The sequence below is a fragment of the Ornithodoros turicata genome, chromosome 2, assembly GCF_037126465.1.
Source record: "Ornithodoros turicata isolate Travis chromosome 2, ASM3712646v1, whole genome shotgun sequence".
NCBI classification, from domain to species: domain Eukaryota; kingdom Metazoa; phylum Arthropoda; class Arachnida; order Ixodida; family Argasidae; genus Ornithodoros; species Ornithodoros turicata.
The window spans coordinates 27,564,445-27,576,257 of record NC_088202.1 but is presented as its reverse complement, the minus strand read 5'-3'; positions in this window follow the sequence as shown (position 1 = coordinate 27,576,257).

Genomic DNA, 11,813 nt, shown 5'->3' with positions numbered 1-11,813 from the left:
ACAGAAGATCGTTATAAACTGGGAGAGCTGGCCCTTGGGGAGGAGTGTCCACCACCAACCTTTTTCGCAGCCTTTCGTAGTGCCGATGATGGCATGGCTGACAAAAGAGATGTTTGCACCATAGAAGACATGCAAACTCTCTCATGTGAATCTACAGTAGAGGAGTCCCCCTGTTATGAAGCCCAGCCATCCACCTCTGGCCAGAGCTAGGCTAAGGAGGTGAGCACTGTACTCGTAAAAAAGCTTGATGTCCATACTGACCATGCACTTTCCTTCCATTTTAGGTTTCAAATGACTGCCTGGTGGCCATCCAGAAAGAACTACTGCGTATAACCTCTCTGGCTACAGGAAATGCCACCTTTACTCAGTGCCTTCAAAGAATAAGCGAGCGGCTGAGAAATGTAAGGACGCAGGGTAGTGCGGTTGAAGTGGCCCTCAAGATTAGTCACGCTGTAGCAAGCAGCACAAGAAGGGGTGGACGCATACATGTCCAACCGACAGCAATTTCAAGGCGCTGTCCAGGTGTAACAATGGGCTCGCGACGCATACCGGCAGGACGTCCTCCAGGCGAGCTACCACAGAAGAGGTTTAAGAGGTGTCACAGAATACGTCCTTGTGTCAAAGACAATGTTCCATCAGCTAAGTAACATGGCAAAGGTCAGAAAGGTGCACTCATGTGCCTTCGGAACATCATTTTTATTCTTTTTTCATAGAGTACAGATCACAAGTGAAATGCTATTTCAAGTTCTCTCCTGCTGTTTTAGTCTAATTGGTTTGGTCTTCGTGTTTAAGGCAGGAGGGAAGGGGGGCACGAGAACATTGGAATATGTAATTCTCGACGTTGTATGAAATGTTCTTATGTTCATGGGGCTGGGCTTACCAAGGATAACCTTCGCCCAACAATATAATATTTGCCTTTACACTGTGACACAGGTATGATCATGAGCAACACCATACCACACCACAGGGGTCAGTTGTGCACTAATCTGTTTTTACCTTTTTGCATAGCACGCTGCGTTTGTGTCTCATCTATTGCATGACAGCCATATCAACCATTGCAGAACAGTGCTGTAAAGCAATCAATTATAAATAATGTGGTCACTGTAATTAATTCATGTGAATTCTGTGTAGTTAGTTAGTTCCACAATTACGACTCATATTATGTAAATGTGAATGTCATTTAATTAATTTTGCATGTACCTTCACTTCTGAAACAGATAGCTTACCAGACGACGCACTGCAACCTGCATTGAGAAACGGGGGACTACGAAGAAAAATAAGACATAATTTAATAGAATATTAATTTTCATTGTTTGTCACTACGTAATTTAAAGTTACATATGTAACCACCAGGGTTGCCAGGTCAAAATCCTGAAAAGTTGTCAGTGTGCACTGAGAAAATAGCCAAAAGTAGCCAGTTTTCTGTGTATATAGCCAATCGTGTAGCCAGCGGCGTTTAAGCATCATATCACGTGGAATGAGCTGAGCTCCGTGCAAGGTTACTGAACCAGGAATGCGGAATTGCCATTTGTACTGGAATGTACTGTAATGGATGTAATACAGATTGACGAATTAGTAACACCTTCAGGGGGAAAGAATGACCAGGACGTGGCAACATAATTTAATTTCTACGCGAAGCATGACGACAGAAGCCAACATAAACAGCCTAGGGGCCACAGCTTAGCATAAGAAAAACTCTATGATAACTCGTGCATGTAGTGATAACCAGAGTCTTTACGGTACGAGAGAACTATGGTGGGTTGGTAGATTAATTTCACCCAACCGAGGCATCTTTAGTCTGTGCTAAAACCCCAGCACACAGACAAAAGTCAGTCACAAGTACATCGCGACGACTGAAGAGAAGGCCGACAATCGGTGACCAGCCGTGTAGCGAGGGTTCCCAGCGCCCGGGCCGAAACGAGTATCACGCCCCCAAACACGTCCCTCCATATCCCTATCGTCATCCTTGAATTGAGCCCCTTACTTCCGATAATGCACATTTTAGGGTCGATTCAGATGGTGCAACTCCTTGCAGATATATATCGAACCTCGCTTCAATCGCCTCAGTCTTTGAGGCACCCAGAAGATCCTTCCAACAGCGCCCAACGTTACAAAATTGAGATTTTTTGAAGTGATAAACAGATTCACTGATTTTATTTCACCCTTTTTCCTCTCTGTCGATAATTTGCGCCCCAAAAAGTATTGCAATCGGAGCAACCGCCCCCCGCGCTACGCCTCTATTGGGGTCTGAACGCAATGTATATGTGCTTAGGTATTACACGTGTTGCTATATGAAAAAAGCTATCCCCATTGGGTCCACAAAAGTCTGAATCAGCGCCAACAAGTATCTCCAAAGTGGCCAGAAAGTAGTGAAGTCACCACCGCCCAAATTTCGGTTTCACAACAATCATCTTTCATAAAAGGAAAAAATAGCCAGAGCTCTTTGGCTGCACGTATAGCATATGTTTGTAACTCAAACGTCGCCATGCCAGTACTGGACAGCTGTTTCGGCCTTGTTGGGCCTCATCAACAGTACGCAGGCAGGCAACGTTTGAGTGGATGGCGTCAGAAGTGACCTTCTGACGCCATCCACTCAAACGTTGCCTGCCTGCGTACTGTTGATGAGGCCCAACAAGGCCGAAACAGCTGTCCAGTACTGGCATGGCGGCGCTTGAGTTACAAACATAATAATCTTTCATGATTTTTTTAGCCAATTTTATGCAAAGTGGCCAAATCTTGCAACCACCCTCATACTTTCTCGGCATTTTTTTATTCAGTTTCATTTTAACTCTACATGATATGAGCAAATCTTATCTTGCTCATTCAAGAGAGAGAAAAATAGAGTGGGCATACTCTGTGATATATTTTTAGCCTTACTTCAGGCATGTTGCTGTGTTTTTATTAAGAACAAGTTTCTAGTCATTGTACTGTGTTATTTTCACTTGTTCCTTCAATAAATGGATCTATATTTGCACTGTGACCTCCTTAGAGAGGAAGAGTAATGGTCTACATGAAAGATAAACATTGAAATAAATGTAGCGCATGTATCCCAGACTGCAATGTACACCTTTGCAGACTTGAGTGTAATTGTGTTACAAGACTTTGTGTTCTTGTGTAAACTGATCTCGCCTACTCTTTGTACCCAACACAAAGGTGGTGAATGTAAGCTCATTCTATATTTTCAGCTATGTGTAGTGGACTGAAAGAATGTATTCTCAGTGCCCACATCATCGGATATAAAAACTGTTTTCAGTACAGCACTGCAGTTACTTTTGCCGTTATTTATACCCCCCTCATGAAGACGCGTTCCGTGATGGCTATCGCGTCGTCTCCTGTATTAGATGTATGCATTTCATTGCTAAACCTATGCATTAGTGGATATTGGTCTCTCTCACTCTTTCTCTCAAGCACAATGAGCAACTACACAGCCAAACACCTCACGTGCAACGAACACATAGGTGGTTAACCTGCAGTTTCACTTGCTTTGTTGTAGAAGTGCATCCTGATGCTGCACTGCCTAAGCTACTTTTGAAGCTCCTCATTCATTGTGTGACAGCAGCTCAAACTAAAGCGTAGAAAAACAAACAACGTCGCGTAATTTGTGGAACCTCCAGCCAGCAACTCAATCCGCTCTGCTTCCTAGGCCTAAAGGAATTCTTGCATGTACCGCAGCTGCTGTCGCGTCACCAATTTTTACATTCGTGCTACACAGCACGTGCACACTGTCATTGTCGTCGTAGCCACCTCTACGTTAAGCACAGCAGCGAAACCATACCACATTACGGCACTACCACTACACTCAAGCGCCTCCGACCAGACGTGAACAATAGTACACAACACAGAAGAAGCACAACCAGAAGTTATGGGTTATACGAACGAGTTGATGCACAAGGGGCAACATTTCTTGGAGCCTGGGGAATACAACAAACAACACACGGAACAGTAGTCGAAACCACGAGACTCGCGATGTGTCGTCGACTGCGTTCTTTTCTGTGCAAAAGGTAAACAAACGATGAGCCGCGCGCCGGGTGGAAGGCGCGGCGTAGTGTAGTACAACTCCTATCTCCCGACCAATCAGCAGCGCTTTTCTCCTCTGGGTTCCCACTGGTTCTGTGCTGGCTAGCAAATATAAATACGCTGCCGGGCGATGGGGGCGCCAAGGATGAAGAGGTAAAGAGTAACAATACAATTCAGTGAAATGACGCTGACGATAACTTTCATGTAATGTTCATGTAATTAGAATGTTGATGATGATGATAATTGGGAGTTTAGTGGCGCAACGACAACAACGACCATAATGCGCCAAAACTTTGATGTGTAAAATAAATTTAATTTAAAAATATACTGATTGTTTTAAAATGATAAAAAATGTATTCAAATATTCAAAGGGTGTGTAAATCACTGCATAAAAAGAGAACTGAGACACTACAACTCATTAATGATCCCTATATCTCTAAAAAACTTAGACATTCTCAAAAGGAACGAGAGCCTCATCACCCAACAGCAATGCTGGATGGAGAGGTAAACAGAGAAAAGAAAAATGGCGTTGACGATGTACCTCGAGGAAAGGACAGCTAATAAGTAAATGCAAAATGGGCAGGTCATCTCCACACTCTATGCACACTGGTGAGTCCTCTCCTTGTAACAGATGCCCATGGGTCAAGAAAGTATGACCCAATCTGAGCCGACTAAACAAAGCTTCGTGCAGTTGGCTCTGAAAGTGTTGTACAGACGAGGGTGGTTCCATAAGTTTCCGGCCCAAGGTAGAAAATGCGCGTGAATTTGAAAATGCGATTACGGACGCGTGGCGCCATCTGTTGGATGGCCGGAGCACCACCCTCCACCCTCTCCATGCTTCTGTCGGTTGGAGAGCGGCATTTCAAACAGCCAGGGTGCACTCTTCAGTTAAAATGAAAAAAAATCGAGTACCGCGCTGTGATAAAATTCTTGACAAAAGAGGGACTTTCGCCTAGAGAAATTAAAGCGCGACTGGACAACGTGTACAGGGAAGCCTCTCCGTCGTACACAACGGTAAAAGACTGGGCTAAGCAGTTTCGACTGGGGCGAGAGTCCATTGAAGATGATCCACGCGATGGTCGTCCAGTGGAAGTGGTGACACAAGAAAATTTGTCTCTTGTCGAGGAGGAAGTGCTGAGCGACGGGCGTCTGAAGGTGAAGGAAATCTCAGAAAGGCTGGGGCTTTCCAAAACAACAACAGTTTTTCGCATCATCGGCGAGGCCCTTCACATGAAAAAGGTCAGTGCGAGATGGGTGCCACGACTTCTCTCGTCAGTTCAAAAGCAACGGCGCGTCATCTGTGCCGAAGAGTTTTTTTAGCTCTGTCAAGAGAACGAAGAAATATTGAAGTCAATTGTCACAGGGGATGAGACTGTGGTTCTCTACTATGATCCCCTTTCGAAAAAGGAGTCGATGGAATGGCGCAAACCAGGAGAAGCACCCCAAGAAAAGCCAAGGTCACACAATCCACAAAGAAGATCATGGCAACAATGTTTTGGGATTGTCACGGGATCCTCCTCATCGACTTCAAAGAGAGGAACACCACAGTGAATGCGACTTATTATGCTTCACTCCTGCACCGACTAAGAGACGCCATCAAGGAAAAGAGGCGCGGCAGGTTGAGTCGAGGTGTCCGGTTGCTCCAGGACAATGCCCCTGTCCACACGGCTTGTTGCCAAGGCTGCACTGAAGGAGTGCGGTTTCGAAGAAATCCACCACCCACCCTACAGTCCAGACTTGGCACCGAGTGACTACTTCCTGTTCTCAAACCTGAAGAGGGATCTCAGAGGACGGAGATTTCAAAACGATAGTGAGGTGCAAGAGGCAGTTTTCCAGCATTTTGCGGACAAAACTTCGGACTATTTTTACAAGGGTATAAGAATGCTGGTTGAAAGGTGTCAAAAGTGCATCGAAGTTAAGGGTGACTATGTCGAAAAGTGATACACTTGTTTCGTCTTTATGACTATTAAAAGTTGGTCGGGCGGAAACTTATGGAACCACCCTCGTACTTTCCAGTGTGCGGTTTTACTGTGTACAACTTGTTGACTGTTTGTGTTTCCCAGAAGTCCTGCCATTTTTTGTTAATGTCTCCATTTACCTGACGGTCTAGATCACATAAGGGAACTTCAAAAGGTGTGACATCGCTTCCCTGGGCAACAACAACAACAAATAAGTTAATGATAATGAATGGGGAAATTCGCCACTTAAGGTGCGGCCCACTACCCCAAGGCAAAATGGGGCAGGATGCTGCACGGTCAGCTTTCTCGTTTCCGCATATGCCGACATGGCTAGGTACCCAGCAAAGTGTTAAAGTGTAATCTCTACCCTGTACGACACTCGCTAAGTATTGTACACGCCTCACAAGAAGATTTCTGTGTGTTTTTATAGTATTAATTGCATGCACGGAACTAAGTGAGTCCGTATATATAACAGTAGATATTATGCGCATTTGTAAGACATGGTTGAGTGCTACGACAATAGCGTACATCTCTGCACTGAAGATGGACAAGACACTGCTAAGACAATGCGATTTTGTGCAGTCACCAGACACCATGGCACATGATACCGCTGAACTGGTCTTGGATGCACCGATGTAAATTTCAGTGTGAACACTGAAGCTCTCCTTGAGATGTTCAAACTCGTGCTGTATCTCAACAGCAGGTCTTTCCCGTTTGTTGAACTTCAACAGTGAAATATCGCATGCTATAGCAGGTTGCCAGGGAGGGAGCATTTTGCTACATTGCAAGGAAGGCAGGTTGTAGCTCAGAAAAGCGTAGTGTTCAACGTCGCGTTGTAACCGTAGACTGAAAGGCACAACAGCACTGGGCTTGTTAATAAACAACCGTTCAAAACGGGTGCTCTCACTTTTCTTTCAGGTGCATGTGGGCGGCATTGAATGCCTGCCATCTTGACAGAGGTACACTGCAATGGCATCCACTACACACACACAATAGACAGCCACTACACAGTGAAATACATTCTACAGACATCAAAGCTTGTAAATATTGCTTTATTGATAATTGTTTTATGAGTGAACATATGAGTGATAGCAGTAAACAAACAAGGAAGGAAGGAGAACATCCCGTACTGTGTCCATATCAATTTGCAAGTGCTTCACCTCCCACCAACCAACAACGCAATGTCTGCATGCTTTTTTTTTCTTTTCGGTGCACAGGTGTTTGTTACAAACACATTCCAGTCCATAAGCTCTAAGAGAACATAAACTATCGCCTTGCCTATCAAACATCACATGAGTTCATCACTTCATCAGTATAAGAAGGGCCTCAGGTGGTGCAAATGTCTTCAACAGAGGCTTCTCTTCAAAGGCATCCCTATCATTGACTCCGCAAGCACGTGAAGAAAAATGTTATACCTTTTCTGTGCACGTCCATCTTTGTTACCCTTTCTCAATTTCTCATTAGAAATTTTCCATGTTTTCGCTCATACCAGAGTAATTGCAGTCATTGGCGCGGGCTCAGGGTTTTTACAGACTGCTACTACTTCACTGTAGCTCACATCTTTGCAAGTTGTCGCTGTTTCACTCAGGAGATGATCTACATCCTCTGCCAAGAAAATACAGTCGACCCCCGTTTATCCGGACTTCATTTATCCGGATCCCGCGGTATCCGGACAAAAGGCACGGGAACAGATTTTCGTCCATGTATTTTGTTCTCGTTTATCCGGACTTCAGCTTCCGGACTCGGACAAGAATTCCACGGAACGAAAGCCGAAAATTCTTGTAATCCAGCTTCAGTTATCCGGACTACAGTGAGTAAGAGGAGACGCTGACCCCGCTTCGTCACCGTTTTCCCTGTGTTGGGGTTATTCCTGTCACACGTCAGGGACCTACATTCCTCCGTAGGGGAGACAACCGTGCACGATGACCCCCTTTTCTATTTGTGTGCGTTGGGTCATGTTGACCAGTCGAGCCATTTGGAAATATCTCGAGCAACTGTCCGGTTCTAGAGGGGAAAACTCCAACCTGAGGGCCTGCTGCTTACGGCCCGTTGGCCGATGAAGACATTCCCCTAGCTGAGCTGCGGTCCCTGATGCAGAGGCTCACTGCGACTGCCGTAGATGATGCTGCGGTTTCTGACTACGTTGACGTTGATGAGGATGATGACGCGTGTGCAGCTATGACTGATGACGATGTGATTGCTGCTGTTGCCTCCGATGATATGCAGCAAGACGGTGCAGATGACGCCAGTGAGAAACAAGGCTCCGACATTGACACTTTGCGTCCGCACTGACATTCTTCGAGCAGCGCAACAGCGTGCCTCAACTCTATGCAATTAGCAAAAGTTTGCAGGAATCGAGTGCCTACACTGTCATTGACGAGATTTCTGTGTTTTGATTAAACCGTGCTCTGTAGGACGTTTCTATTCGGTCGTTTCATTTATCCGGATGCCCCGGTATCCGGACGATTTCGCCGGGAACGGCACCGTCCGGATAAACGGGGGTCGACTGTAATATGGTCATGGCTATGTGTTTTCCCTATACTCATCGAAACATGGTCCCTCATGGCTGTCATGGATGTTGATAGCGTGTCGCGTCCAGCCTAGACACACTATCTCGAAGTTCGTATACACTGTTTCCTGAACGACAGCTGGTTTGTATAAGTAAGCTCATACGTCTCCACATGCATTTTTCTCAGAATTGGAACTACACCAGTAAAGATTGTTACAAATATGCTGCACCCACGGGTTTAGCTCAGCACATGGACGGGACTTGGCCGCAGCTTCAAGCTTTTTCTTAACCCTGTGTTACAGATCCCGACAAAAGTTTACGGAACACCGGAGCGACACCCTAGCAGCGAACGGGAGTGGACACACTTACTGAGAGGTGCGTGGAGTACCCTGTCACCTGTTTGTAAGTCTATCTACTCCTGTTTGCAGCAACGGTATCGCTCAGATGACTATATACACCACTCCGGTGTTCCATAAACTTTTGTCAGGACCTGTACAATATGCTCTTGTGGGCTACATTGTCCATAAGCATTTCCAAGCATGGCAACTGCATATTGCAACCGGTTATTATAAGCTACAGGTTTTCCCGTCGTATTTATTCCTTATACCGTGGAATTTAATCCTCATGCCGCCATTTTTAATCCCTGTTTCGCTGGATTTAATCATTATGTTGCCACTTTTAATCCTTATACCGTGAGATTTAATCCTCCTTCTGTGACATTTAATCCTTGTGCTACCAATTTTAATCCTTATGCCGTGTAATTTAATCCTAAATTCTCGGGTTATCTTTTCATTACTCTTTTCACCACAATGCGAGTGTGGGACTACCTGTGTGATTTATGAGCTATTTTGACTATTTCCTCGTTTACAGCCATACACTGACTTTATGTGACTATCCCTGCTCAATGCACTACTATGTGATAGTGTGGGACTACCTGCATGATTTATGACCTGCTATGAGTATTTCCTTGTTTACGGCTATAAATTGACTTCTATGACTATGCCTACTCTATGCACTACTATGGGATGGTATCGGACTATCCGCATGATTGACCTGTTTTGACTATTTCCTTGTTTACAGCTACAAATGAACTTTTTATAACTATGACTACTACATGCACTACTATGGGATAGTATGGTAGTACCTGCATGATTTATGACCTGATATGACTATTTCCTTGTTTACGGCTATAAATTGACTTTTTATGACTACGACTGCTCTATGCAATGCTATGGGATAGCTTGGGACTACCTGCACGATTTATGACCTGTTATGACTATTTCCTTGTTTATCAATATAAATTGACTTTTTGTGACAATTACTGTTCTACGCACTACAATGGGATGGTGTAGGACTACCTGCATGGTTTATGACCTGTTTTGACTACTTGCTTCCTTAGGCCTATAATTGGACTTTTTGTGACTACGACTACTCTATCCACTACTATGGGATGGTATGGACTACCTGCAGCATATGTGACATGCTATGACTATTTCCTTGTTTACATCTATAAATGAACTTTTTAAGACTATGACTACTACATGCACTACTATGGGATGGTATGGGACTGTCTGCATAATATTTCACCTGTCGACTGTTTCCTTGGTTATGGCTATAAATTGACTTTTTATGATTATGCCTCCTGCATGCAGTACTATGGGATGGTATGAACTACCTGCATGATTTTTGACTTGATATCACTATTTCATTGTTTACTGCTATATAAGATGACCTTTTATCACTAAGCCTACTCTATGCACTACTATGAGACTAGCTGCGTCATTTATGACCTGTTATCACTATTTACTTGTTTATGACTATAAATTGACTTTTTATGACTATGCGAACGTTATGCACTACTATACGATTGTATGGGACTACCTGCATGATTTATGACTTATTTTGACTATTTCCTTGTTCATAGTTATAAATTGACTTTTTGTGACTATTACTGTTCCATGCACTACTATGTGATAATATGGGACTATGTGCATGATTTATTACCTGTTCTGTCTATTTTCTTGTTTATGGCTATAGATTGATTTTTTATGACTATGCCTTCTTTATATGCACTACTATGGGATGGTGTGGGACTTCCTTCATGATTTATTACTTGTTTTGACTATTCCCTTGTTTACGGTCATAAATTGCCTTCCTTGCGACTATTACTGGTCTATGCACTACAATGGGATAGTATGGGACTACCTGCATGGTTTGACCTGATATGACTATTTCCTTGTTTACGGCTATAAATTGACTTTTTATGACTACGACTGCTCTATGCATTACAATGGGATAGTATGGAACTACCGGTGTGATTTATTACCTGTTTTGACTATTTCCTTGTTCATAGCCATAAATTGACATTTTTGTGACTATTACTGCTCTATGCACTACAATGTGATGGTATGGGACTACCTGCATGATTTATTACCTGTTTTGACTATTTCCTTGTTGACGGCTACAAAGTAATTCTTTATGACTATGACTGCTCTATGCGCTACTATTGTATACTACGGGGCTATGGGATATGTGACATAAACAGACAAACACAACACAAGGCTTAGTTGCCTGGGAACGAGAACATTTGAAATATGCATTCATCGAAAAAGCCTGATAATGGAGGCTTTTGAACCACACGTATTACTTGTCGTAAATAACGAGCTTCAAAACGAGCAGGAAAACGGGGCAATTGGTAAGTGCTTACCGTCTAACAACACCGCTAAATAAGGCATTCAAAAACAAGGGGCGACACTGTGATCAGGAAAAGATTTATTTTCTTTTACTATACAAACAGGCTGTCTGGGCATCTCACATGTCACGGCCGTTCACAGCGTCGTCTAGGTACATGAAGTGATTGCGGTCGTAGGCCGCACAGTCTGAACGTTGAATTTTCCTCATTGCTTCTTCCGCAACCTGAAGCAATATGTTGCGACGGTATTCTCTTATAGTAATACAGTCGACCCCCGTTTATCCGGACGGTGCCGTTCCCGGCGAAATCGTCCGGATACCGGGGCATCCGGATAAATGAAACGACCGAATAGAAACGTCCTACAGAGCACGGTTTAATCAAAACACAGAAATCTCGTCAACGACAGTGTAGGCACTCGATTCCTGCAAACTTTTGCTAATTGCATAGAGTTGAGGCACGCTGTTGCGCTGCTCGAAGAATGTCAGTGCGGACGCAAAGTGTCAATGTCGGAGCCTTGTTTCTCACTGGCGTCATCTGCACCGTCTTGCTGCATATCATCGGAGGCAACAGCAGCAATCACATCGTCATCAGTCATAGCTGCACACGCGTCATCATCCTCATCAACGTCAACGTAGTC